General features: G+C 46.5%; 1 protein-coding gene across 1 annotated transcript in view; it reads right to left on the bottom strand.

The window, feature by feature from the left end:
• KLF11 (KLF transcription factor 11) overlaps positions 1-8,020 on the bottom strand; it is an 83,662-nt gene extending 75,642 nt beyond the window's left edge. The window contains exon 1 of the mRNA XM_056564172.1: positions 7,960-8,020. The gene's annotated coding sequence lies outside the window, so the exon portion shown is untranslated. The remainder of the gene's footprint in view (positions 1-7,959) is intronic.
• Positions 8,021-18,628: the final 10,608 nt, after the last annotated feature.

The following is an 18,628-nucleotide window of genomic DNA, read 5'->3' as shown; positions in this document are numbered from 1 at the left end:
AATATTATTTTTTGGGTAACAGATGGAATACATTAGCCACAAAGTACAGAACGTATAGTCTGAGTTCATTGCATTTGTTTTGCAGCTTGTAGCGTCGCCAAGAATGACACATAAACAAGGCAGTCAGACAGTCCTCCCCTGGTAAGTGATCACGAGTCAGACTTGTTTTGATGCGGAGTGATCATATGGTTACAGACACCTTGCAGCCAGGAACACCTCCTTACCATCCTGCTGCATAAACAAGAGATGAGCCAGCAACTCTTTTATTTTTTTTGCTGACGGCAAAACCGTAACAACAAAGGTGAAGTCTGATGTTACATTGGACTGGATTGGCACAATGTGGAAGTCACCTATGACACACATTCCTCTCCTGACTCCCAAACCCCATAGTAAACATGTTTTCAGGATACAGTGAGCCAGTCAAGGATGTATGCCACTGTCCTGGAATGCCACACTACTAATCCAAATACTCAGATAACTTCTGCCCAATGATGTTCGCCGGAACCTATTTCTGCAGACTGGAACAGGATGAAATGACTACATTAAAGGGGAACTCCACTGGAAATTTTTTTTTTTTTAAATCAGATGTAATTTGTAAATTACTTCTGTTTAAAAATCTTAATCCTTCCAGTACTTATCAGCTGCTGTATGCTCCAGAGGAAGTTGTATAGTTATTTTCTGTCTGACCACAGTGCTCTTTGCTGACACCTCTGTCCGTGTTAGGAGCTGTCCAGAATAGGAGTAAATTCCCCATAGAAAACCTCTCCTGCTCTGGACAGTTCCTGACACGGGCAGAGAGCACTTTGGTCAGACAGAAAAGAACTACACAACTTCCTCTGGAGCATACAGCAGCTGATAAGTACTGGAAGAATTAAGATTTTTAAACTGAAGCCTAAAAGGGCTTTTCAGGTAGAAAACAATCAACCGGTGCCAGAAAGTTATACAGATTTGTAAATGACTTCTGTTTAAAAAATCTTACTCCTTCCAGTACTTATTAGCTGCTGTATGCTCTGAGGAAAGTTGTGTAGTTCTTTCCAGTCTGACCACACCTCTGTCCGTGTCAGGAACTGCCTGTAGCAGGATAGGTTTGCTATGGGGATTTGCTCTTACTCTGGACAGTTCCTTACACGGACAGAGGTATCAGCAGAGAGCACTGTGGTCAGATAGAAAATAACTACACAACTTCCTCGGGAGCACCTGATAAGCTGATAAGTACTGGAGGGATTACGATTTTTAAACAGAAATAATTTACAAATCTGTTTATCTTTCTGGCATCAGTTGATTAAAAAAAAAAAAGTGTTCCACCGGAGTACCCCTTTAACCCCTTAAGGACGCAGGACGTAAATGTACGTCCTGGTGAGGTGGTACTTAACGCACCAGGACGTACATTTCCGTCCTAAGCATAACCGCGGGCATCGGAGCGATGCCCGTGTCATGCGCGGCTGATCCTGGCTGCTGATCGCAGCCAGGGACCCGCCGGCAATGGCCGACGCCCGCGATCTCGCGGGCGTCCGCCATTAACCCCTCAGGTGCCGGGATCAATACAGATCCCGGCATCTGCGGCAGTTCGCGATTTAAATGAACGATCGGATTGCCCGCAGCGCTGCTGCGGGGATCCGATCATTCATAACGCCGGACGGAGGTCCCCTCTCCTTCCTCCGTCCGGCTCCCGGCGTCTCCTGCTCTGGTCTGTGATCGAGCAGACCAGAGCAGGAGATGACCGATAATACTGATCTGTTCTATGTCCTATACATAGAACAGATCAGTATTAGCAATCATGGTATTGCTATGAATAGTCCCCTATGGGGACTATTCAAGTGTAAAAAAAAAATGTAAAAAAATGTAAAAGTAAAAGTAAAAAAAAAGTGAAAAATCCCCTCCCCCAATAAAAAAGTAAAACGTCCGTTTTTTCCTATTTTACCCCCAAAAAGCGTAAAAAACATTTTTTATAGACATATTTGGTATCGCCGCGTGCGTAAATGTCCGAACTATTAAAATAAAATGTTAATGATCCCGTACGGTGAACGGCGTGAACGAAAAAAAATAAAAAAAGTCCAAAATTCCTACTTTTTTAATACATTTTATTAAAAAAAAATTATAAAAAATGTATTAAAAGTTTTTTATATGCAAATGTGGTATCAAAAAAAAGTACAGATCATGGCGCAAAAAATGAGCCCACATACCGCCACTTATACGGAAAAATAAAAAAGTTAGAGGTCATCAAAATAAAGGGATTATAAACGTACTAATTTGGTTAAAAAGTTTGTGATTTTTTTTAAGCGCAACAATAATATAAAAGTTTATAATAATGGGTATCATTTTAATCGTATTGACCCTCAGAATAAAGAACACACGTCACTTTTACCATAAATTGTACGGCGTGAAAACAAAACCTTCCAAAATTAGCAAAATTGCGTTTTTCGTTTTAATTTCCCCACAAAAATAGTGTTTTTTGGTTGCGCCATACATTTTATGATATAATGAGTGATGGCATTACAAAGGACAACTGGTCACACAAAAAACAAGCCCTCATACTAGTCTGTGGATGAAAATATAAAAGAGTTATGATTTTTAGAAGGCGAGGAGGAAAAAATTAAAACGTAAAAATTAAATTGTCCTTAAGGCCAAAATGGGCTGAGTCCTTAAAGGGGTAGTCCAGTGGTGAAAAACTTATCCCCTATCCTAAGGATAGGGGATAAGTTTGAGATCGCGGGGGGTCCAACCGCTGGGGCCCCCTGCGATCTCTCTGTACGGGGCCCCGGCTCTCCGCCGAGATAGCGGGTGTCGACCCCCGCACGAGGCGGCGGCCGACACGCCCCCTCAATACATCTCTATGGCAGAGCCGGAGATTGCCGAAGGCAGCGCTTCGGCTCTGCCATAGAGTTGTATTGAGGGGGCGTGTCGGCCGCCGCCTCGTGCGGAGGTCGACACGCCCCCTTCCCGCGGGCTGTCGGGGCTCCGTACAGGAGTTCGCAGGGGGCCCCAGCGGTCGGACCCCCCGCGATCTGCAACTTATCCCCTATCCTTAGGATAGGGGATAAGTTGCTCACCACTGAGTCACCACTGGACTACTCCTTTAAGGGGTTAAGTCTCCACCTGGATGCAGTGCCCAGCGTCCTGGAGAAGAGTTCAGGTCCTAGAGGTGGGACTGCAATATAAGAGATATTCATGGCATAACCTAGGGCACTGTTTCCCAACCAGGGCACCTCCAGCTGTTGCAAAACTACAACTCCCAGCATGCCCGGACAGCCTTAAGGGATAAGCCTTAAAGGGGTACTCCGGTGGAAAACTTTTTTTTCTTTAAATAAACTGGCTCCAGAAAGTCCAACAGATTTGTAAATGACTTCTATTAAAAAATCTTAATCCTTCCAGTACTTATTAGCTGCTGAATATTACAGAGGAAATTAATTTCTTTTTGGACACAGACCTCTCTGCTGAATCAAGAGCACAGTGCTCTCTGCTGACATCTCTTTCCATTTTAAGAACTGTCCAGAGTAGGGGAAAATCCCCAAACATATGCTGCTCTGGACAGTTCCTAAAATGGACAGAGATGTCAGCAGAGAGCACTGTGCTCATGATGTCAGCAGAGAGCTCTGCATTGCAAAAATACATGAATTTCCTCTGTAGTATTCAGCAGCTAATAAGTACTGGAAGGATTAAGATTTTTTAATAGAAGTAATTTACAAATCTGTTAAACTTTCTGGCACCAGTTGATTAAAAAAAAAAAAAAAAGTTTTCCACCGGAGTACCCAGCGGTACTTCGGTGGAAAACATTATTTTATTTTTTTTTAAATCAACTGGTGCCAGAAAGTTAAACAGATTTGTAAATGACTTCTATTAAAAAAATCTTAATCCTTCCGGTACTTTTTAGCAGCTGTATACAGAGGAAATTCTTTTCATTTTGAATTTCTTTTTTGTCTTGTCCCAGGCTCTGTGGGCTGGCGTAGTTATGAGGGAGGCTGTACAGGTAATGTAGGTAATAATAGTTTCACCAGGGCACATCCTGCCATATGTGGCCAGATGGTCAGTGGGTGCCCTTCATGTTATAGTGCAGGAGGTAGGCAACAAGTTATAGGGGTTATCCAGGAAAAAACTTTTTTTTTTTTAGATATCAACTGGCTTCAGAAAGTTAAACAGATTTTTAAATTACTTCTATTAAAAAAATCTTAATCCTTTCAGTACTTATGAGCTGCTGAAGTTGAGTTGTTCTTTTCTGTCTAAGTGCTCGCTGATGACACGTGTCTCGGGAACCGCCCAGTTTAGAAGCAAATCCCCATAGCAAACCTCTTCTACTCTGTGCAGTTCCCGAGACAAGCAGAGATGTCAGCAGAGAGCACTGTTGCCAGACAGAAAACAACAACTCAACTTCAGCAGCTGATAATTATTGAAAGGATTAAGATTTTTTAATAGAAGTAATTTACAAATCTGTTAAACTTTCTGGATCCAGTTGATCCAGTTTATATATATATATAAAAAAAAGTTTTTTCCTGGAATACCCCTTTAACTCTTATACAAATGGGAGGCACAGATTTCTGAACATAATATCCAACTAGTACAGATGGAGAAGGGAATACCTTTTTTTGAAGTCAGATTGATGTTAGGAGTAGAGATGAGCGAACTTACAGTAAATTCGATTTGTCACGAACTTCTCGGCTCGGCAGTTGATGACTTTTCCTGCATAAATTAGTTCAGCTTTCCGGTGCTCCGGTGGGCTGGAAAAGGTGGATACAGTCCTAGGAGACTCTTTCCTAGGAATGTATCCACCTTTTCCAGCCCACTGGAGCACCTGAAAGCTGAACTAATTTACGCAGGAAAAGTCATCAACTGCCGAGCCGAGAAGTTCGTGACGAATCGAATTTACTGTAAGTTCGCTCATCTCTAGTTAGGAGATCTGGAGCTTTTGAACTGTTCTCTTGCCCCCGCTGTGTCACTAGTCTGTTTCTATCTTCCTTGATGGTCATAGGGGCAGTGGTGTCCAAACTGCGACCCTCCAGATGTTGCAAAACTACAACTCCCAACATGCCTGGACAGCCGTTGGCTGTCCAGGCATGCTGGAAGTTGTAGTTTTGCAACATCTGGAGGGCCGCAGTTTGGACACCACTGTCATAGCTTTGCAGCACCTGTACAACTCTCTTTTCCTTAGGAACGATCAGGATAAGTTTACCAGGAGAGGGTTGTTCACAGGAGCCGAGAAAGCCCCAAGCAATACAGTTCCCGTATACGTTTTCAATTTGAAAACCGTACAGAACCGTATTGAAAACCGTATGCATGGACTCTCCATTGAAAACCATATGCCAACGATGCATCCAGTTGCATCCGTACAGTTTTGTCCGTTTTTTTCCCGTACCCAAAACTGTAGCCTACCACGGTTTTTGGTCCGAGTGAAAAACCGTATTAAATCGTATACGTTTTTATTTAACATGGGAGTCAATGGGAACCGTACAGAACTGTATGTGCGTACGGTTCCATCCGGTTTTCACCATATGGATTTTGACTTTGCACAGTTTTTTTCTTGGAATTTCAATCAAACAAGTGAAACTTTATTCATAATGGAGTGAAAAGTTAAAAACATATACATTTTTTTTCTTATGAAACGGATGCAACCGGACATCATTTTTCAAACCATATACGGATTAAAATTTGCACACAAGTTTTGATACAGTTTAGGCTGCATTCACACCACGTTTTTGCAACACAGTTCCCGTATACGTTTTCAATTTGAAAACCGTACGGAACCGTATTGAAAACCGTATGCCAAACGATGCATCAGGTTGTGTTTGTTTTGCATGGGAATTTCAATCAAACAAGTGAAACTTTATTCATAATGGAGTGAAAAGTTAAAAATGTATAAGTTTTTTTTCTTATAAAACGGATGCACCCGGACATCATTTTTCAAACCATATACGGTTTTTAACGATATACAGATTAAAATTTGTACACATGTATTGATACAGTTTAGTCAGGTTTTGAGGAATACGTTTTTTTATCAAAAACCTGATACGGAAACTATACAGTGGTCCCTCAACATACGATGGTAATTCGTTCCAAACGAGCCATCGTTTGTCGAATCCATCGTATGTTGAGGGATTCGTGCAATGTAAAGTATAGGAAGCTGTACTCACCTGTCCCCGCCGCTCAAGATGGTGATCCCGGGCCTCTGCTGGGCTCTCCGCTGTCTTCTCCGGTCCTCTGCTGTCTTCTCCGGTCCTCTTCTATCTTCTCCGGTCCTCCGCTGTCTTCTCCGGTCCTCTGCTGTCTTCTCCGGTCCTCTGCTGTCTTCTCCGGTCCTCTTCTGTCTTCTCCGGTCCTCTTCTGTCTTCTCCGGTCCTCTTCTGTCTTCTCCGGTCCTCTTCTGTCTTCCGCAAGGCCTTACTGGGCCTGCGTAGCGACGTCATTACGCCGCTGCGTACGCCATTCCTATTGGATGACGTGCACAGCAGCGTATTGACGTCATTGGAGAGGGCCGAGAAGACACCGGAAGACCAGCGCTGGACCCGGAGGGCACCCCGGAGCATCGTGGAGGGGTAAGTAATACTTACCGCACCACACGGGGAACATTAAGCTGCTATCCGGCAGCAGCTTAAGCATTTGGCGCTGTCGGATAGCACTTAATGCGATGGCCCCGACATAAAAAAGCATCGTATGTCGATTTGATCATATGTCGAGGCCATCGTAGGTCGGGGGGTCACTGTATTGCAAAAACGTGGTGTGAACCCAGCCTTACTAGAGAAGAAGGGAGATTAGGGAGGGAGAAATAGGCAGGACTCAACGCAAGCTCCTCAGATCTGTAAATGACTTCTGTTTAAAAAATCTTACTCCTTCCAGTACTTATTAGCTGCTGTATGATACAGTTTAGTCAGGTTTTGAGGAATACGTTTTTTTATCAAAAACCTGATACGGAAACTATACAGTGGTCCCTCAACATACGATGGTAATTCGTTCCAAACGAGCCATCGTTTGTCGAATCCATCGTATGTTGAGGGATTCGTGCAATGTAAAGTATAGGAAGCTGTACTCACCTGTCCCCGCCGCTCAAGATGGTGATCCCGGGCCTCTGCTGGGCTCTCCGCTGTCTTCTCCGGTCCTCTGCTGTCTTCTCCGGTCCTCTTCTATCTTCTCCGGTCCTCTGCTGTCTTCTCCGGTCCTCCGCTGTCTTCTCCGGTCCTCTGCTGTCTTCTCCGGTCCTCTGCTGTCTTCTCCGGTCCTCTGCTGTCTTCTCCGGTCCTCTTCTGTCTTCTCCGGTCCTCTTCTGTCTTCTCCGGTCCTCTTCTGTCTTCCGCAAGGCCTTACTGGGCCTGCGTAGTGACGTCATTACGCCGCTGCGTACGCCATTCCTATTGGATGACGTGCACAGCAGCGTATTGACGTCATTGGAGAGGGCCGAGAAGACACCGGAAGACCAGCGCTGGACCCGGAGGGCACCCCGGAGCATCGTGGAGGGGTAAGTAATACTTACCGCACCACACGGGGAACATTAAGCTGCTATCCGGCAGCAGCTTAAGCATTTGGCGCTGTCGGATAGCACTTAATGCGATGGCCCCGACATAAAAAAGCATCGTATGTCGATTTGATCATATGTCGAGGCCATCGTAGGTCGGGGGGTCACTGTATTGCAAAAACGTGGTGTGAACCCAGCCTTACTAGAGAAGAAGGGAGATTAGGGAGGGAGAAATAGGCAGGACTCAACGCAAGCTCCTCAGATCTCTAGACATTTCATTGGTCAAAGTACTGTACAGAAGAAAGGAAAGTGGCACTCACCAGTTTATTTGCTTCTGATTTTATTCAATCAAAGTGCAAATAAAGTGCTTCTTTATAAAATGTTCAAACCTTTGTAAAAACCCCTGTATTACTGAAGTGAATGCACTGACTGGCTATCTGGTAGCGCCCCCTACAGTACAGGGGGGGGGGGGGGGGGGGTATTACATGGTCTGTACTACTTTTAACCTGTGCCAGGGTTACCTGCTACTTTAGACACCAGGTGAGGGCGGCTCCATGTTAGTTTTTTGAGATTTATCAAAACCTGTCCAGAGGAAAAGTTGCCCAGTTGCCCATAGCAACCAATCAGATCGCTTCTTTCATTTTGAAAGAAGCGATCTGATTGGTTGCTATGGGCAACTGGGCAACTTTTCCTCTGCACAGGTTTTGATAAATCTCCCCCTTTATCTGTATTAGTTATCTATTTATTTATCTTTAATCCTCACTTTTTCCTAGTTTTGGATGACATTTTGGGGCTTCTGAACCAATGACCGGGTTTCCATATAGTTATGGTCTCAACTAGAGATGAGCGAACTTACAGTAAATTCGATTCGTCACAAACTTCTCGGCTCGGCAGTTGATGACTTTTCCTCCATAAATTAGTTCAGCTTTCAGGTGCTCCGGTGGGCTGGAAAAGGTGGATACAGTCCTAGGAGACTCTTTCCTAGGACTGCATCCACCTTTTCCATCCCATCGGAGCACCTGAAAGCTGAACTAATTTATGCAGGAAAAGTCATCAACTGCCGAGCTGAGAAGTTCGTGACAAATCGAATTTACTGTAAGTTCGCTCATCTCTAGTCTCAACATACAATGGATTCAACCTACAATGGTCCTGGAACCAATTCATATTGTAACGTGGGGCACCACTGTAGGTAACATATAAATGGAAATCACAGCAGGAACTACCTGAATACAGGGTTGGATAAGGCTGGGTTCACACCACGTTTTGTTAAATACGGTTCCCGTATACGGCTGGGAGGAGGGGGGGCGAGGCTTAATCGCGGTGCCCGCACTCAGCCGTATTCGGGAACCGTATTTAATGTATGTCTATGAGCCGACCGGAGTGAACCGCAGCCTCTGGTCGGCTTCGTTTTTGGCCGTATGTGGTTTCCTGACCGCAGGCAAAAACGTGGTCGACCACATTTTTGCCTACGGTCGGGAAACCGCATACGGCCGAAAACGCAGCCGACCGGAGGTCGGTTCATAGACATGCATTAAATACGGTTCCCCAATACGGCTGAGTGCGGGTGCCGCGATTAAGCCCCACCCACCTCCTCCCAGCCGTATACGGGGACCGGATTTAACAAAACGTGGTGTGAACCCAGCCTAATAGGTGTCTATAGATTTGCTGTATGCGTCAAGAAATTTCCCAATGTATACAGCAAATGCACAGAAAATGTTATTTTTCTTTTCTTAATGTAACCAATCCGATCCCGTAAAGGAGTCATGGGGGTCATTGCCTGCATTCAGGGGTGTGCAGTACACACTCGGCCAGCCGTATAGATGTCAATGCTGGATCCAGGTCTAAAAAAACAAAACAGTAGACTGGTATGTATGGTACATTTTTTGCAGCTGACTGCGAATGTAGGTAAAAGGTCACTTGAGAGTTGAGTAACCTGCTACGTTATTCGGGCGTGCACACATGGGGACCCGCCAACGACTCTTCAACCTGACTGAGAACATGTGTGTGTTTAAAGGGGCGGTTTTGTTCTTTGTATTTGCACAATATTTAATGGTGGCTTTTATTATGGTTATACGATACGGCAGTGATATAGTGTAAAACAGCTCCCGTATGGCCTAGTGCTAATTCTAGGAACTATAGGCACCATTCCATGAATCTTCTTACTGGCTGTATCTGTGCCCTGTGCATTCAGTACATTCTATACATAGCAGGGGGGGCGCTATGTGTCGCAGCCTGATTTACTTATAGACAGTTATGTAAGGAGAGCCGACAATGCTTTCTTGTAGCAATGAGTTAAAGGGGTTATCCAGGAAAAAAACTTTTTTTTATATATCAACTGGCTCCAGAAAGTAAAACAGATTTCTAAATTATTTCTATTAAAAAATCTTAATCCTTTCAGTACTTATGAGCTTCTGAAGTTAAGGTTGTTCTTTTCTTTCTAAGTCCTCTCTGATGACACCTATCTCAGGAACCGCCCAGTTTAGAAGCAATACCTCTTCTAAACTGGGCGGTTCCCGAGACACATGTCATCAGGGAGCACTTAGACAGAAAAGAACAACCTTAACTTCAGAAGCTCATAAGTACTGAAAGGATTAAGATTTTTTAATAGAAATAATTTACAAATCTGTTTAACTTTCTGGAGCCAGTTGATATATAAAAAAAACGTTTTTCCTGGATAACCCCTTTAAAGTGCGTGCACGCTTCACTGTGCATCCTACCCCAAGATACTCCCTTTAGAATAGATTACGGTGCAGCAGGTTTTTATATATACAGTCATTGCCGTAAATGTTGGCACCCCTGAAATTTTTCACGAAAATGAAGTATTTCTCACAGAAAAGGATTGCAGTATCACATGTTTTGCTATATACATGTTTATTCCCTTTGTATTTACTCCAAAAATGGTCTGGACAAAATTATTGGCACCCTTTCAAAATTGTGGATAAATAAGATTGTTTCAAGCATATGATGCTCCTTTAAACTCACCTGGGACAAGTAACAGGTGTGGGCAATATAAAAATCCCACCTGAAAGCAGATAAAAAGAAGAGAAGTTCACTTAGTCTTTGCATTGTGTGTCTGTGTGCGCCACACTAAGCATGCACAACAAAAAGATAAGAGAACTGTCTGAGGACTTAAAAACCAAAATTGTTGAAAAATATCAACAATCTCAAGGTTACAAGTCCATCTCCAGAGATCTAGATTTGCCTTTGTCCACAGTGCGCAACATTATAAAGAAGTTTGCAACCCATGGCACTGTAGCTAATCTCCCTGGGCGTGGACGGAAGAGAAAAAATGATGAAAACTGTCAACACAGGATAGTCCAGATGGGGGATAAGCAGCCCCAAACAAGTTCCAAAGATATTCAAGCTGTCCTGCAGGCTCAGGGAGCATCAGTGTCAGTGCAAACTATCCGTTGACATTTAAATGAAATTAAACGCTATGACAGGAGACCCAGGAGGACCCCACTGCTGACACAGAGACATTAAAAAACAAGACTACATTTTGCTAAAATGAACTTGAGTAAGCCAAAATCCTTCTGGGAAAACATCTTGTGGACAGATGAGACCAAGATAGAGCTTTTTGTAAAGCACATCATTCTACTGTTTACCGAAAACGGAATGAGGCCTACAGAGAAAAGAACACAGCACCTACAGTGAAATATGGTGGAAGTTCAATGATGTTTTGGGGTTGTTTTGCTGCCTCTGGCACTGGGAGCCTTGAATGTGTACAAGGCTTCATGAAATCTGAGGATCACCAACGGATTTTGGGTCGCACTGTACAGCCCAGTGTCAGAAAGCTGGGTTTGCGTCCGAGATCTTGGGTCTTCCAGCAGGACAATGACTCCAAACATACGTCAAAAAGCACCAGAAATGGATGGCAACAAAGTGCTGGAGAGTTCTGAAGTGGCAGCAATGAGTCCAGATCTAAATCCCATTGAACACCTGTGGAGAGATCTTAAAATTGCTGTTGGGAAAGGGCGCCTTCTAATAAGAGAGACTTGGAGAAGTTTGCATAGGAAGAGTGGTCCAACATTCCGGCTGAGAGGTGTAAGAAGCTTATTGATGCTTCTATGAGGTTTTATGATACCAAGTTGTGCGTTCTTCTGTTGTGTAGTCAGATATATGTATACTATGGACCAGTGGTTTCCAAACAGTTGTAAACTACATGTGGAGGTCCACTGTTTGGAGGTTCACAGTTTGGAGACCACTGCTGCAGACCATTGTCATGGTAAAGTCCCAGCAACCACTTCACTGAAGCGAATAGTTTGCGGGTGCAGTAGCTTTGGCAAACAGACGATTTGTGGGGGTGCCAGGTGTCGGGACCTCCACCAATCAGGTACTGATGGTCTATCCTAAAGATAGACCATCAAAGAAAATATCACGTAAAACCATTACTAGTCATATAGCGCCATCTGTTTTATTCCAGCACAGCTGCATCTATGTTTCATTACTGTAACTGGGTCATGTAATCACCAGCTGGACCAACAGAAAATCACAGTGTCAGAGAAATTGAGTCCTAGATCAGCTGACTTCCTGCGACCTACAAGATGACATTATCTCCTATTAGATAGCTCCTGCCTCCTCCCAGAACCCTCCAAGCTCTATCTGTTTACTGTTGCTTCCATCTCTATGGGATCAGGATATATAGTAGTTTTACACCTCCCCTCCAGCTCTATCTGTATACTGCTGCCTCAGTCTCTATGGGATAAGGATATATATATATATATATATATATATATATATACACATAGTAGTTATACATTTCCCCTGCAGCTATATCTGTATACTGCTGCTTCAGTCTCTATGGGATCAGTATATATAGTAGTTATACGCCTCCCCGCCAGCTATATCTGTATACTGCTGCTTCTGTCTCTATGTGATCAGGATATATAGTAGTTATACACCTCTCCTCCAGCTCTATCTGTATACTGCTGCTGCTATACCTATGGGATACATAAAGTAGTTATAAAGTAGTTATACCCCTTTTCTGAAACTGTGTTCACACAATTTATTGCAGCTTTTTTTTCTGATGTTGTCATGATTTCCCACAGTTATATTCTGTCCTGTGAATATGGGATAACTTTCAGAAATGAGAATAAACATAATAGTGCTAAAGGGTGAAACTGGACCTACATCTCAAATCCTATAAATCCCTGTATGAATCCCTGTGCCAGTGTTTCCCAACCAGGGTGCCTCCAGCTGTTGCAAAACTAAAACTCCCAGCATGCCCGGACAGCCAAAGGCTGTCCGGGCATGCTGGGAGTTGTAGTTTTGCAACAGCTGGAGGCACCCTGGTTGGGAAACACTGCCATATGCATTGACATACAGGTGATCTCCTCAGGGTGAGGTGGCTGACTGTGTTTGCCTTTGAGGTTGGAATATATATAAATTGTGGTTAAAATAAATCAGCCCACAAAACCGACGAACTGTATATAGATGATTCCAGTCACGACACGAAGCATGAAAAGCGTTAGTAAAACTGGAAATGTTAAAGACTGTTACTTGTTGTAATGGACTGTTTTACTCTTGGCTCGAGTGCTGGAAAATAAAATAAAAAGTCCTGCACATTTCCCTCTGTCGAGGTATTTGGATCGAAATGTGGAATTTTAGACCAAATTGTTATGAACAAAATATACAGGTCAGCCAACTCTGAAGAGTACGGGGCGATGGCCTTAGGAGGTCACTTCCACTCCAGGTCACAGGGAGCGATTTTTTTCAATAGGTCACTATGTACTGGTTAGGAAATCATACATCTGTCTGGAACCTGCTCAATAGGCCAAAGCTCTGTGTTATTCCTATGGAGGAAGGAGACCAGCAACCCAACCCAATGGTGATGCTGAAAACCATAGAGGATCAGCAGTGGTATCCAGTATGTACAAAGGAACCTGTTACCATGAAAATGCAGTCAAATGTGTAGAGATCATGTTATTGAGCAGGAGGAGCGAAGCAGATGATATATACAATACAGTACAATCTGCAGGTAACATGTTATAGAACAGGAGGAGCTGAGCAGATGGCATATACAATACAGTACAATCTGCAGGTATCATGTTATAGAGCAGGAGGAGATGAGCAGATGATATATATACAATACAGTACAATCTGCAGGTATCATGTTATAGAGCAGGAGGAGCTGAGCAGATGATATATATACAATACAGTACAATCTGCAGGGATCATGTTATAGAGCAGGAGGAGCTGAGCAGATGGCATATACAATACAGTACAATCTGCAGGTATTATGTTATAGTTCAGGAGGAGCTGAGCAGATGACATATACAGTACAGTACAATCTGCAGGGATCAGGTTATAGAGCAGGAGGAACTGAGCAGATGATATATACAATACAGTACAATCTGCAGGGATCAGGTTATAGAGCAGAAGGAGCTGAGCAGATGATATATATACAATACAGTACAATCTGTAGGGATCAGGGTATAGAACAGGAGGAGCTGAGCAGATGATATATATAATACAGTACAATCTGTAGGGATCAGGGTATAGAACAGGAGGAGCTGAGCAGATGATATATACAAGAGCTGAGCATGTTGACATGTAGAATTGTTGGAAAAGTTCCAGGATACATTTATTCATAGAAATCTCTTCTCATTCTGGGCTAAGTATATAGGGGGAGATGTATTAAAACCTGTCCAGAGGAAAAGTTGACCAGTTGCCCATAGCAACCAATCAGATCGCTTCTTTCATTTTTCAAAGGCATTTTCAAAAATGAAAGAAGCGATCTGACTGGTTGCAACTCAGCAACTTTTCCTCCGGACAGATTTTGATAAATCTCCCCCATAGTATATACGGACAGACGTCAATGACTGAGTAAGATCCCCTATATGACTACTTAGCCCAGAATAAGCAGAGATTTACATGACTAAATGACAAGCTTTTCCCACAAAACTACGATGATCCTTTCACTTACAATGGCCTCAGTTTACAATATTTCCAACATACAATGGTCTTTTCTGTAACTTGAAACCAGACTCACCATACAATACTACAGACAGTCCAGATCTGTGAAACATCTGAATGGCCGGAAGATCTGACCAATTAGAATGGACATTTCACTGGTAAAACCCCTGTATTACTGAAGTGTATGCACTGACTGGTGTCTGGTAGCGCCCCCTACAGTACAGGGAGGTATTACATGTTCTGTACTCTTTACCTGTACCAGGGTTAGCTGCTCCTTTGGACACCAGGTGAGGGCGACTCCATGTATAATTTTTTAGGACACTGTGTACTGTACAGGACCCTGAAGAAGCTTCTGTCCTCTACATAGACAGTGATTTACAGCTCCCAGCAGGGTGTGTGCGGGTGTGTCTCCTGAGACTTCCAGCAGAGCAGAGCCAAGCAGAGATTTCCAACAAGCCTTCCCCAGGTTTGTGGCAGATTCCTGGGGAAGAAGCTCCTGCAATGGAGCCTCGTGGCTCCACTCCCCGTTCCAGGCTGGCGGGAAGTGGAGTGAAAACTTCGACAGCCATTGTTCCGGCCGGGAGAAGATCGGGCAGAGTCTGCAGCAATGCAGGCTCTGCTACCCAGGCTACGGGTGCCAGCCAGAGATCCACTGGTGGAAGAAAGGCACGGAAAGGCAGTGTGGAGATGTGGTCGGAGAGTGGGCCCGGCGAGTCCAGTTCCACATACTGCTCCCGCATGGCCGCAAGGTTTGCGGAGTACGAGCAGCGCGGCAAGGAGCTGAGGATGGCCAGAGAGGATCTGCGTGCGACCCAGAGTCTGATGAGTACCGGATCCAGAAAGAGCAAGCCAGAACTGAAGAAGAGGATAACATCGCTGAAAGGCGAGATTGTGAAGCTGGAGGCGAGGAGAGCGGAGATACTGGAGGGGAGCGGTCTCTTCAAGGAGAAGCTAATCAACAGCAATCGGTTTGCCGCCACGAAATCCCCAGGTAAGGTGGAGGTGGATGATGGGGAGAGTAGTGGCGGCGAAGATAGTGAGGATGGTGGTGAAGAGGAGAAGATGGAGGAAAGTGTGGGAGTTGTAGCTACTCCAGGTGACACCCAGACCCAGGACAGCTACATTGAGGCTGGACAGGTGGCACTTCCGCCAAGCGAGAGTGAGGAGGATGACGTGGAGGGTGAGGCTGGGGGTCTGCTGAGGGCAATTGTGATGCAGGAGTCCCCAGCCCACCTCCAGAATTTCACCTTTGGGGACGAGGAGTGTGAAGATGTGGTGGTCAAGCAGAGGTCCAAGAAAAGGAAGACAAAGGAGACGGTACAATATGTATTTGTCCCCTTCCAGCAGTCTGGGCCAGCTGCAAAGCTGGTTCAGGCTGCGGGCTCCCCCAAACTGCCAGACCCCGTTCCTGTGGTGGAGCGGGGCCAGCACGGGGAGTACAGTAAGGCGTCAGGAAAGGCTAAGGGCGCAATAGTTGTGAAGCCCACCCATCCTGTCGGTAGGGAAGGGCAGGATGGGCTCATGCCGGGCAGCTCTGGCACTGCAGGACCGCCCCAGGGTGGCAGGGGGCGTGTCCAAGTGCCAGAGACAAGTTACGCTGCCGTGTGCTCGGGGGGCGGTTCCCCGAGTACTGTGGGCACTACTGGCGCTGCGGGGCACTCCCCTGTGAGGGGGGGGAGTGTCTGGGCGCCAGAGAGCGTTGAGTCCGTGTGCTCGGGGGGCGGTCCCCCGAGTACAGTTTGTTCTGCGGGCACTGCGGGGAACTCCCCTGTGAGGGGGGGGAGTGTCCCGGTGCCTGGATCATTGCCCAGTCAGGAGGAACCATCATCAGCAGCAGCAGCAGCCAAGCCGGACAAAAAGAATGTAGTTAAGCCAGCAGTACTACAATTCCCAGCCAGCCCAGAATCAGTTAGGCAGGGTATGAGTGAGAATGCTGAGTGTAGTAGTGTTGTGGATGAGAGGAGTGTCAGTGGAGTGAATGTTGGTGGGAGTAGTGGTATGGATGGAAAAAAGGATGATGTGAGTGGTGGTGTGAATGGTGGTTCTGGGTCTGGGTCTGGGTCTGGCCCGGCTGCCCCCCCGGCAGTGACTGCTCCTAGGAGCTATGCTAATGTCGCTGCCGGGGGTCCAGGGGGGTCCCCGTCTCCGTCCGTCCCCGGGGGTTACTTGCAACAGCGCCTCCTGGAGGCTCTGCGTAGGGGAGACAGGTCGATCCAGGTAGAGGGAAGGGGTGAGGTCGACCTGTCTTTCTGGATAGAGAGGCACGGTTTGGGGGCTTTCCGAGAGCAGAATGGGGAGGTGGTCTGGTCCCTCCCGACAACCGGGCAGGACAATAACCGCAGGAATGTGGTCCGTCTGATTTGGAGGGGTGAGGATGCGTGCCCACCTCGCGCTAAAGTGGTTGAGCTCCTCCTCCAGATGGAATTCAGGGCGAGTGACATCTTTGCCCTGATCCACCCCTACGGTACGTCCGAGTTTGACGTCAGTTTCGTTCGGCCAGAGGGTCTCGAACTCTTCTGGTCAAACTACGAGGTGGCGAAGAACGAGCCCGGCTGGCGGGATTTTGCCGTAAAGGCAATTTCCCGTCAGAACTCGGTCAAGAAGGTGACCGTTTTGACCCGTAACGAGTCACTTTCTTGTTACGACATCATGACCTGGCTCGGTCGGTATGGGGATGTGACGGACATGCCCAAGAAAAACATTGATGAGCACGGGATCTGGTCCGGGGCCTGGACGTTTTCCGTCAAACTCAGGCGTTCAGGGAGTACGGTTGCCCACATTCCGTCAGCCGCCTTCCTTGGACGTGACAGGATCCAGGTCTTCTACCAGGGGCAGCCTAAGGTCTGTCACAGGTGCGGTAGCCCCACCCATTTTAGCGCAGCCTGTACTGTACAGGTCTGTGCTTTGTGTGGTGGGGTGGGTCATCTGGCCGCATCCTGTAGGCAGATCCGCTGCCATCTGTGTGGTGTCCTCGGGCACCCTTTCAGCCGTTGTCCTAGCGCCTTCGCCCGTGCGGCGGCCGCTCCGGCTGGGGAGAGCTGTGAAGTTGCCTCGGCTGGAGAGGGTACGAGCAGGGATGGGGGCGCACCAGGGCTAGTGAGGAAGAAGGGCCCCGCCAAACTAAGGCGGGAGGAAAATCGGAGGAGGAGTAGGGAGCAGGAGAGTGCCCAAGTGACGGGGGTAGCTCCGGCCCCTGCTCCTGAAGCTGGCCCTGAAATGACTGAAGCCCTGGAGGAGGACGTGCTGGATGAGGAGGTCAGGAGACTGGGCGAAGAGGAAGGCAATATGGCCGACTCTTCCGATTCCTCCCACTATGAAAGTGTGGATGAGGAGAGTGTAGAGAAGGCCAAAAAGAAAGACAAGGGCAAAAGGAAAGGGAGAAAGAAGAGGTCCAAGCCCTCTCTCCCTCGTACTGCGGGCCGGGTCCAAAGCGGAAGCCTGACTGCCCCCCCTCTGGTTGACCTGTCAAACCGGTACCTCGTCCTTGATAACATCTCCTCCCCCTCCTTGGAGGGGGAAGGTGAGGGCGAGGTGCCTAGGGAGAGAGAGCCTCTGGGGGGAACTGGGCCCTGTCCTGTTGAGGCACCTTCCTCAGAGGGCAGGGCTAGACCGGGGTCGGACGGAGACGGGGACCATATGGACCAGAGTGAGTCCAAAAAAAGGGGTAAAAGCGGTCCTGCCCTTTCTTCTTCTTCTGGGGATGAGGGCACGAAGAAGAAGGGGAAGAAGAAATAAAGGTGAGGCCATCTAACTTAATCACCCATGATGGCGGCACTCACCCCATTGACGCTGGCATCCATTAACTGTGCCAGCATAAAGTCTGATACGGCTAGATTCGCAGCCTTTGATTTTCTCGGCCGTGTTGAAGCCGACATTTTGTATCTGCAAGAGACCAGGTTGTCAGATTCAGCCTCCCTGGTAAAAGCCAGAAGAGAGTGGAGGTGCGGTCCCTCCCACTGGTCTCTTGCGGCTGAGCCGTATAGTGGGGTGGCGGTCCTTTTTACCGCTCCGGTTGAATGCCGACGGGTTATTGAGTTAGAAATGGGGAGGTGCCTGATCTTAGATGTCCTCATGAAGGGGCAAGAGCTCCGGCTCATTAACATCTACGCCCCACAAACCAAGTGGGGCCGCAAAGATCTCTTTATGAGGATTAAGCCCTTCCTTTTTACTAGCCGGCAAGTGATTTTTGGAGGGGACTTCAATAATGTCACGAGGTCCCAAGATAGGAGAGGTTCCAATGGTCCGCTGGCTTACGATAGCGTGGCCCTCAATAAT

Source organism: Hyla sarda, chromosome 3, assembly GCF_029499605.1.
Source record: "Hyla sarda isolate aHylSar1 chromosome 3, aHylSar1.hap1, whole genome shotgun sequence".
Lineage (NCBI taxonomy): Eukaryota > Metazoa > Chordata > Amphibia > Anura > Hylidae > Hyla > Hyla sarda.
The sequence above is the reverse complement of the archived record's forward strand: the minus strand, read 5'-3'. Positions and strand labels throughout refer to the sequence as shown.